Raw genomic sequence first — 10,000 nt, 5'->3', positions numbered from 1 at the left:
AACACCGGTTGTCAAGGAGTGGTAGGGACAAACGCAGTCACACACACACATACACACACACACACACACACACACACAACACACACACACACGCACACACAACACACACACACACACAACACACACACACACACAACACACACTCACACACAACACACACATACACACATACACACACACCCACACATATATATATATATATACACATGCATCTCGGGAATTTTACCCGCCCTAGATAGATATACACATGTACACTCAGACACACACACACACACACACACACACACACACACACACACACACATATATATATATATGTATATATATATATATATATATATAAATACATACGTAAATATATAGATATATGTATCTGTATACATAAATATATAATTATATGCGTATAAATATATATACATGTGTAATGTATATATATGTGTGTGTATACATACGCGCACACACGACGGGCTTACACAGTTTCGTGTACAAGATTCAAACATAAGGTTTTGGCTGGTTTGGGAGCATTGCAGAACACAAGTGCCACGAAGTGGGGTCGAAGCCGGTGCCATACAGTTGGTAAGCAGGATATATATACTTACATGTACTTATATCTATACACATATGTATGAATGTATGTACGCATGTATTATGCATGACTGTATGTATGTATGTGTGTATGTATATATATATACATATACATATATATATATATATATATATATATATATATATATATATATATATATATATATATATATATATATATATATATATATATATATATATTATTTATTTATGTGTTTCAGCCAAGTGGCTGCGATATATATATATATATATATATATATATATATATATATATATATATATATATATATATATATATATATATACATATATATATATGTATGTATAACAAATGACTTGAAGCAGATCATGAAAATGGGAGTTTCTCTCAAATTAATGCAAGGATATTCACATAGAACTAATACCCATATTTATAAACACTATGAAAGATAATAGTTTTTTTTTTGCTTCGCATTTAATCAGTGATTAAAAAGTATCGATTTTGTTCTTAAAATTTACAAATTGTTATCTCAAAAACCTACAATTAGTTTTAATTATATAGACATGGAGAAGGTAAAGTGCATGAGTCTTGCGCAATCACAACAACAACAACAACAATAATAATAAAAGGAGAATAAACTATGCTAAAAACTGAACTCAACTCCAAAAATCGCATGGAAACCATTGGTACCCTGGCACTTCCAGTCGTCCAATATAGTTTTAACATCATTAAATAGAATCTTACAGAGCTCCAACGTCTGGACGGGAAGACAAGGAAACTACTAACATCTAAGAACATGCACCACTCAAAAGCAGACGCTGATTGTCTGTAGCTATCTAGAAGTAATGGGGGAAGAGGAAGGATGCAGGTAGAACTGTGCTAAAGGACAACCACATTAGCAATGAAGAAGTACTTATCTAGTATGGAGGACTGGATGCTGCGGCTTGCGTGCAGACGCACGAAAGCAGCAAAAAATCACATTCTATTGTCAAGGAAGCTTGCAAATTTGGAAGGGAGCTCGGCATTAACGCTGAATTAGATGAAGAACCTGAAACCACTGCCAAGAAATAAGTAAAACGGATCAAACAGACTGCAAAAGAGAACGGGCAGAAATTAACTGAGATGAAGTATATACTTCGAAGTTGTAATGCTACTGAATGTTTCATATTAGCGGCCCAAGATCATAGCTTGTTTATCAAAAAGCTACCAGGCTACCAAGAAGCTACCAGGCTACCAAAAAGCTACTAGGCTACCAAAAAGCTACCAGGCTACCAAAAAGCTACCAGGCTACCAAACACACTCAAACTTCGGGTGAAGGAAATAAAAATATAAATATACTATTTGTTGTCCTCCATATTCCAACTACAACATCCTACATTCGTCTAGACGATACTTCCTAATTCTACATCAATCATCAAATCACTGACAAATAATTTTAAAAATCACAAACCATCATCAACCGAGGACAACCAATCAAACGCCTCGCAGCAAAAGCGAGGTTCCTGCCAAGAAAGAAATAATGCTGGTAAAAAAACTGTAGAGACCTTCGCTGTGGGATATAGGAAATAATTGGACAAAGAACAACCAAAAGACTGAAGAAAAAGGAGGTGGGTGGGTGTCTTCTACTATAGCTTTGGGCCGACCGAAGCCTCGTGAGTTGATTTGGTAGAGAGAAACTGAAAGAAGCCCGTCGTATATATATATGTGTGTGTGTGTGTGTGTGTATGTGTGTGTGTGTGTGTGTGTGTGTGTATGTGTGTGTGTATATGTGCGTTTTTCCCCCACCAGCGCTTGGTAACAGGTGATGGTGTGTTTTATATCCCCGTAACATTAGCGGTGCGGTTCGGCAAAAGAGAGGATAGGTTAAATACCAGGCTTAAAATATAAATACTGGAGTCGATTCATTCGACTGAAAAAAAAAGAAAAAAACAATCCGAGACGGTGCCCCAGCATGGCCACAGTCTTATGACTGAAACAAGTAAAAGAAAGATCGCAATGTAACGAGAATTATATCGGGGAATCAGGGACAAAACCAACCAGCCATTCAGGCAACCACACTCGACGTATTAAAGATTTATTTCTTTGAAATATTCCATGTAGTAAATTTCCAAACAGCTGCACAAATGGAAAAATTTAAAATATACTTCTTTTGCAAAATAAAGATGAAAATGATCAACTACGCAACGAAACGCAAAGAAACGCAACAGAACGCAAACAAAGAATTCTTTATGGGAATTTTAAATCCGAAACTAAATCGGAAATAATCAGCATCATTCAAAGCAACTTCCTCTAAACCAGAGCATGTATGTTTGGAAAAATGAACAACGAAAGCACTTACACGCAAAATACACATTAGACACAAATTACACTATACGCATACTTCATCCACAAAAGTTGGAGACATTCTATTAAATATTAAAAAAATATTGTAAATAACATTAAAAAAAAAAAAATTCTGAGCGATGAACACACAACCATCCTACGTTCAGCAACACAAGATGTCGCAATTTTGGCTATGACGCTTTCTATGGACTATATATATATAAAAAAAAAAAGAGTAAAAACCTCCTTCGGTCATGAATAACCATGGAATTGCACCGAGAAAGTTACCCTACGGGGTACAAGTCCGCACGAGGTTGTTTACAGAACACCAGCAGTCGCCCACGTATACCAGGCTCCCTTTCTACCTTACCGATGTTCCCCAAGGGAAAGGCAAAGGTCGATACAGCTTGGCACCAGTGACATCGCAACTCATTTCTACAACTGAGTGAACTGGAGCAACGTGAAATAAAGTAAATATACTGCACAACGTATATTGAGTGTAAAACCGGACTGGAGACAAACACAGAAGCCGCGTAATTCTTTATCAGTTACCAACCAATTGCTAATACTCAGTTTCGCACCTTTAATGATAATGTGTGTGTGTTTGTGTGTGTGTGTGTGTGTATATATATATATATATAAGGAAAATAAGACAAGGTAGAAAATGCTAAAATAATTTTATCATGAAGTACATTTTAGTACCGGTTTCCGTCTTTTTAGACTATTTCAAGTAAGAGTAAAATAAGAAAAACAATTAAATTGGAGAAAAAATTAAGTGAAATGTTTTGTAGATATTTTCATAGTCTTTGAATATGTAAATATTTCCATAGTTTTCAGACAGTCTGTCTCTCTCTTTCTATTCCTTTGTGAAGAGAGAGAGAGAGAGAAAGAGAGAGAAAGAAAGAGACACGCACACACAGACAGACTGTCTGAAAACCATGGAAATATTTACCTATTCAAAGACTATGAAAATATCTACAAAACATTTCACTTAAATTTTTTTTCTCCAATTTAATTGTTTTTCTTATTTTACTCTTACTTGAAAAAGTCTGAAAAGACGGAAACCGGAACTAAAATGTACTTCATGATAAAATCATTTTAGCATTTTTACCTTACCTTATTTCCCTTATACGTATCATCTCGTGTGTTACTTTTCTACCTTCTATAAATATATATATATATATATATATATATATATATATATATATATGTATGTATGTATGTATACACACACACACGCACACACACACATATATGTATATATACATCTGTGAATTTAGGTGTTTTTACTTGTAAGTCTTGTGTGCCTGTCTACATACGTAAATATGTGTATAACCATAAATGTATAGGTATATGCCGTTTCATTGTTTATTACATTGTCTGGTTCTACCTGACGTGTCGCAAGACATGCAACATAGGAAGGTGTTTGTGTGTCCAACTAAATTTGAATATATGCATAGCTGAAAACGTACACATTGAGGCGTACATATATATGCACTTATATATATATTGGAGCGAACACATGTTACAAAATGAAGTAGAGAAATTTGAAAAGACAACACGAAACCGGTTATTTCTCCAAATACAATGTTTATATACCAAAAAAATTTTATAACATTTTTCTGACATAATTTAAATATATACTTTAACCATGTAACACAAGCCTTCTGTAGTTTTTTCACTCTTATTATCTTATATATATATATATATATATATATATATATATATATATATATATATATATATATATATATATATATTTATATATATATATATATATATATATATATGTATGTATGTATGTATGTATATGTATGGTCACTAACAACATGCTGTATTAAAACCGATCAAAATGGCGTATATTTAACGAGATACCCCTTATAACATCATTTGACGAGATGCTTCTGCACCGAGAGATACACCACAACCAGTTGCACGGAAGCTCACTCGCGAGGGATCGATTCAGAGTGGGTCGAAGCGATCGTTGTGAGCAATAAAGTTTCAGATATATTCCATTTTCCGTCTCTATCATTTGATATACATACATGCATACATACATACACACTCACACACACACTCACACACACAGACACCACACACAGACACCACACCCACACCCACACCCACTTGTATATTTACATATATATATGTAAATTCTCGATGTGAATCGTATGGTTTGACATGTTTTTCAGAATGGATCTTTATTCTTATAAGAAACATACACGCACACACACACACACACACACACACACACACACACACACACACACACACACACACATACACACACAAGCACACACACACACACACACACACTCACAAACACACGCACGCACATACACACACACATTCACATACACACGCAGGTAATATTTCACTTCCTGTTTGTTATTATCATTAGTTAACTAGTTAATGAGTTAACCAATTAACTAACCGAATGCTTGATGAACCGTTCGATCAATTAATCAATCCGTCAGTTTTGTTTGTTAATGACAAGTGGGTAGATTAATGGTATGGCGTTGCTGAATTCACGAATGGTATTGAATGGTACTAAATGGATGCTGGGAAACAAAACCAACAGTTTTCGTGATCGATTGATCGATTAATCAGAGGCAGTCGATTAGTTAATTCGAGAATTGATTAACGACCTGATTCAAAACGATACAAGTTACAGAGCCAGTGCGTGTGTTTCTTAGTTTCATATTGGTAAAATGACTCTCATAATACACATGCACACATTTATATATATAATAACCGGTATAAATGTAAGATGGTCAGTTAATTGAATTCTCCATTCACATTTTGCATTGTATAGCGAAGATAAAAGAGAGACAGAGAAAGAGAGAACCAGTGCACATACTGGGCTTGGTGGCAGGGAATGAGTAAAAGAACACAACACACAGTGAGAAAGAAAATAATCATAGACATAGAAGAAGAACTTCGGCGGAATTTGAATTCAAACGTAAGGAGACAGAAAAATTACCGCCAAGCATTTTGTCCAAACGATTCCGCCAGCTGGCCAACTTGTCAGTAATATTCTAAATATTGCTGGGCGGTGAGCTGGCAGAATCGTTAGCACACCAGACGAAATGTTTAGCGGTATTTCGTCTGCCGTTACGTTCTGAGTTCAAATTCCACCGAGGTCGACTTTGCCTTTCATCCTTTCGGGGTCGATAAATTAAGTACCAGTTTCGCACTCGGGTCGATGTAATCGACTTAATCGCTTTGTCTGTCCTTGTTTGTCCCCTCTATGTTTAGCCCCTTGTGGGCAATAAAGAAATAGGTATTTCGTCTGCCGTTACATTCTGAGTTCAAATTCTGCCGAGGTCGACGTTGCCTTCATCCTTTCGGAGTCGATAAATTAAGTACCAGTTGCGTACTGGTTTCGATCTAATCGACTGGCCCCCTACCCCTAAATTTCGGGCCTTTTGCCTAGAGTATAAAAGAATATTCTAAATATTCCACAGTCTTTTTGCGAATTTGCGGTGTTGTAATAAATGCAGGCGATCAGAAACTCCTAAGACTATAAATAATCCTTTATACTATAGGTGCAATGTCTGAGCATTTTGGAGAAGGGAGAAGGGAGTTAGTCGATTTCGACGATCCCAGTACTCAACTAGGGCTCATTTTACAAACACTGGAAAGGTAAAAAAAAAAAAAATCGGCTTCGGCGGAATGTGAACTCATAACGCCGCGAAGAATTTCATCCGACCTGCTAACGATTCTGCCAACCCGCCAGTAATATGCCACTGTCCTTTATAAATTTGCAGCATTGTTACAAACACAGGAGATCAGTAATCGGAAACACTATAAATAATGTAATTTGTTTCATGTAACTGAAATACCCAGGGAATAAATGGCTGCTATTCAATCAAATAAAACATGCTGAATCTTGCCGTACTTTTGTGAAACTTGCAAAATCAAATTATAACAGCTGAGCAGTGTTCTAGTTGTCAGGAATGGTTGCAACGCCAATAAACAACTCACGCAATGTACCTCACTAAGACTTATACAATAATCCTTACCTTAACAAGACAAGTCCTGCTGCCATAATCACATCAAACACAGGCTTCTCTCTTCATGTTATCTCTGCAAGTACTTAAACAGATAAAAATACCAATGGCTTAAATTTGCTAGCAAAGTTTTCAACATCAGTAACCAAGACAATAGACGATGCACATGCATCAAACACAGTAATTATGTGAACGCGTCCAAGGAAGATACCCAACGACACAGCATAATGCTTTCTGATTTAGCCAGAGGGGCAACAATGCTGAATAACAAAAAAAAAAATAATAATCCTTTCTACTGGAAGCACAAGGCCTCGAATTTGCGGGGGGAGGGGGCATATTAAGTCGACCCCAGTGTGTAACTGGTACTTATTTAATCGACCCCCCCCCGAAAGGGTGGAAGACAAAGTCGACCTCGGCGGAATTTGAACTCAGAACATGAAGACGGACAAAATACCGCAAAGCATTTTGTCCGGCGTGCTAACGATTCTGCTTAGCTCACCGATATAATAGCAAACAACAACAACAACAACAACAATAATAATAATAATAATAATAATAATAATAATAATAATAATAATAATAATAATGATAATAATAATAATAATAATAATGATAATAATAATCCTTTCTAATGTAGGCCTGAAATTGTGGGGAGGAGGATAGTCGATTACATCGACCCCTGTAGTCAACTGGTACTGAATTTATCGATACCGGAAGGATGAAAGGCAAAGTCGACCTCGGCGGAATTTGAACTCAGAAAGTAGCGGCAGATGAAATACCGCTAAGCATTTTGCCCGGCGTGCTAACGCTTCTGCCAGCTCGCTGCCTTCCATTCAACTTCTGTCTACCAAATTCACTCCCTACGCAATGGGTAGACCTGGTTCTATAGTAGAAACTACTTGCCCAATGTAGCGCGCAGTAGGACTGATCCGAAACCACGTGGTTGTAAAGCTAGCTTCTTAATCGTACAGACACGTTCGTACCTGTGTACCCACAGAAAAAAAAATAATAAAATAGACTAAAAATACCCAACGGGAAAATACTAAAATGCCATTTTGAAGTCACTAGCACCGACTCCATTGCATTAACAATAGTACCTATATGCATTGAATGTAGACATTTTTCTCCCCATAAATCTAAAGGAAGATAACGGAACAAAAAAAAATGCCGCTTTATAATCTTTTTACATATCTGGAATAAAATGTTTAGCTGAATCAGGAACAGAAGAGAAAGTGAAAGAGAGAAAAGTCTAGTTTTAATCAATTTTTCGGCGAATATTGATGTTATGTCATTCTAGTTTAACAGCAAGTTCTTATTCAAAAAGACTACATCATTTACAATCAGACATTTCTAGAATTCAATGTATTATTATGAGTCTACTACAGAGTGCTACAATGCAGAAGAAGAAGAAAAAGAAGAAGAAGAAGAAGAAGAAGAAGAAGAAGAAGAAGAAGAAGAAGAAGAAGAAGAAGAAGAAGAAGAAGAAGAAGAAGAAGCAATTCATTGGCTGACAAAGAAAGAGTAAGACCTTTTTGTTAATATTCAGGTAGGATACGAAGAGAATAGAATAAAAATAACAGAAAGAAAACCAGAAAATCAGCCGACAAAACAAGTCGATGATTTACTTTGTAGAGGAAAGGAAAGAATAATATTGACGTTTCTGATGACGGTCTTTCGTCAGTATATGAAAAAACACTTAGACTGAGGTCTGCCGTGAATATCTGGATTCGTTTCATAAGGTCACAACTTAACGTGGTTTCCATGGCATATAAGAGCTTGTGATTACAAGATTCACTCCACTAAACTGTCCGCCGAAGAGTTAACTTCCCAGCTATTGCTAGAATCCATTTTAATAACTGTGTAGTCTGCGGCGACGTGAAATGAAGTGTTTTGTTCAGTAACACAACGAATCGATCGCTCTGGAAATCGAAACCACACTGGTTGATGATCGGTGTTTATTTCGTTTACGTTTCCTTAACTTTGCGGGTCGATAAAAAAAACCGATATAATGAGTACAGGACTTAAAATAAAACAAAACACAAGCACTGCGTCGGTCTGTTTGACGAAAACTGTTCAAGTCGGTGTTGAAGCATGGCCGCAGTCCACTGACTAAAATAAGTAAGCGAAAACCGATATACGATAACAAAAGATGGTTTGTTTCAAATTCAATCCTATTTCAGTCGCATATAACAAATACAAACCAGAAATTGCAATGCCAGTTACCTTATGTCTTGGAGTATTTTCGAAATGGAGGCGCAATGGCCCAGTGGTTAGGGCAGCGGACTCGCGGTCGTAGGATCGCGGTTTCGATTCCCAGACCGGGCGTTGTGAGTGTTTATTGAGCGAAAACACCTGAAGCTCCACGAGGCTTCGGCAGGGGATGGTGGCGAACCCTGCTGTACTCTTCCACCACAACTTTCTCTCACTCTTACTTCCTGTTTCTGTTGTGCCTGTAATTCAAAGGGTCAGCCTTGTCACGCTGCATCACGCTGAACAACCCCGAGAACTACGTTAAGGGTACACGTGTCTGTGGAGTGCTCAGCCACTTGCACGTTAATTTCACGAGCAGGCTGTTCCGTTGATCGGATCAACTGGAACCCTCAACGTCGTAAGCGACAGAATGCCAACAATTTTCGAAATGTCTTTGTATGCACCAAGAATAATTATCAACACATGCAGCCTCGGTTAATAGCCCTGAAGCAATTTTAAACAAAAGATTACTTCGTACAAATAAAAGAAAACGAAAGAAAAACAGAGCAGAAATCTCTTGTATAGCGATGTTATCTCTTGGTATGTATGATGTGTCTCTCAAACTCGGGTATAATTAAATATTAACTATATGCACGGCTCACTTCCAGGTGTAATTAAATATAAAATATATATACACGGCAGATATGAGACGTGTAAGTATTTATACCCTGTACAAAAATGGTTTTATTTTTATTTCATGTTATACCCTCCTTTCTTTCTTTCTTTCTTTTTTCCTTCTTTTTTTCTTTATTTCTTTCTTTCTTTCTTTCTTTTCCTTGCATTCTTTTCTCCATGCTTTACTACCATGCACACACGCAAACACACCCACACTCAGACACACACACACACA

The sequence above is a fragment of the Octopus bimaculoides genome, chromosome 25, assembly GCF_046866305.1.
Source record: "Octopus bimaculoides isolate indiv1 chromosome 25, ASM4686630v1, whole genome shotgun sequence".
NCBI lineage: Eukaryota > Metazoa > Mollusca > Cephalopoda > Octopoda > Octopodidae > Octopus > Octopus bimaculoides.
Note: the sequence above shows the minus strand (reverse complement) of the source record.